The following is a 1,404-nucleotide window of genomic DNA, read 5'->3' as shown; positions in this document are numbered from 1 at the left end:
CGGCCACCACACTCCAGTCTGGGCGACAGAGTGAGACTCCAACTCAAAAAAAAAAAAAGATGAGGTAAATACTCACCTGGCAGGGCTGTCATGTGAACTGGAGATGCTTACCCAGGGCTTAGCATGTAGCAAGCACTATAAATGGCAGCGTTCACAGGCTGCTGGGACAGGAAGGACCCTCAGAGGTGGACTTGCTCAAGTTTCCAAGGGACTGAGCCTGAATTGCCAGTGCCCAGCAACTCGGCGACAGAGAAGGGATTAGAGCTGGACCCTGAGGCTTAGCCCCTTGTCCTTTCCCCCGAGCCCCAGGGCCTCGGTCAGCTGCTGGTAATCCCCTCTGCACTAAGTGTGCCAGCACTGACGTTTCCCCCTCAGCAGGGCAGGGACAGGGCGTGAGGCTGCCAGAACCCTGCTGGCATCATCCTGCCTGGTGTAATGAGAGAGGTAGAGTAGGGGATTAGAAATCTCTGAGAACAACATCACATGCTGCCTGGGGTGGCACCTGCTACAGCAGACTCCCTGCTAGGAGTCCTGGATTTTCCTGGTTCCTGCGCCTGCAGACAAGCCCCTAGGGGGACTGGCTTTGCGGAGGGAACCTTGGGTCTCCCTCCCGACAGGTCAGGTAAGTGGGGGGTCCCAGCTCTCAGCCCCAGGAATAGGAGCTAACCTGCTTGGAGCTTCTAGACGTGGGGAGAAATGAGGATGCCATGGGGCTTTCCAAGTGTCACTGTAACGTAGAGGGAGGGATGGCCTCCTCTAAGAAATGCGTATCTGCAAGGTGTCATGGGAGAGAGACAAGGGCACCCACAGGGGTATATCCAGTGTGCTGGACATGTGGGGCAGGCAGTGTCTTACACACCTCCCACACCCTCTGCAGCCCCTGATTCCCTCTAGCCCCGCCCCCCCACCAAATCCTGTGTATGTGGCCCTGTCTGAGGCCATCTGGGTAAATGTGGAAGCTCTCTAAGGGTCCATTTTGGTTGAGGAGCTTTTTCTCAGGACCAAGGGCTGAGGCTACCTAAAGAGCGCCCAGCCACACCATCTTGCACCCAAAGGACCAGACGTCTCCCTCTGGGCAGGTAAGATAAACCACAGGATGGTGGTGTGGGGGCCTGGGCACCTACCCACCACATGGTTACATTAGAAGTGGTCAGTGGATGGCCGGGCTCAGTGGCTCAGCCTATAATCCCAGCACCTTGGGAGGCCAAAATGAGCGGATTGCCTGAGCTCGCGGGTTCAAGACCAGCCCAGGCAACTTGGCAAGACCTTGTCTCTACAATAAAATAAAAAACAAGCCGGGCTTAGTGGCTCAGCCTGTAATCCCGCACCTTGGGAGGCTGAGGCGAGTGGATTGCCTGAGCCTGTGGGTTCGAGATCCACCTGGGCAACTTGGTGAGACCTCAT

At 56.5% G+C, this 1,404-nt stretch overlaps 1 protein-coding gene across 1 annotated transcript in view; it reads left to right on the top strand.

Moving 5' to 3' along the window:
• The first annotated feature begins 504 nt into the window (after positions 1 to 504).
• The window catches only part of AANAT (aralkylamine N-acetyltransferase), a 3,561-nt gene continuing 2,661 nt past the window's right edge, over positions 505 to 1,404 (top strand). Inside the window, exon 1 of the mRNA XM_008049236.1 lies at positions 505 to 622. The gene's annotated coding sequence lies outside the window, so the exon portion shown is untranslated. The remainder of the gene's footprint in view (positions 623 to 1,404) is intronic.

Source organism: Carlito syrichta, unplaced genomic scaffold (assembly GCF_000164805.1).
Source record: "Carlito syrichta isolate Samal-C Ts95f unplaced genomic scaffold, Tarsius_syrichta-2.0.1 Scaffold130825, whole genome shotgun sequence".
Classification (NCBI taxonomy): domain Eukaryota; kingdom Metazoa; phylum Chordata; class Mammalia; order Primates; family Tarsiidae; genus Carlito; species Carlito syrichta.
Note: the sequence above shows the minus strand (reverse complement) of the source record. Positions and strands in the feature narration are given on the sequence as shown.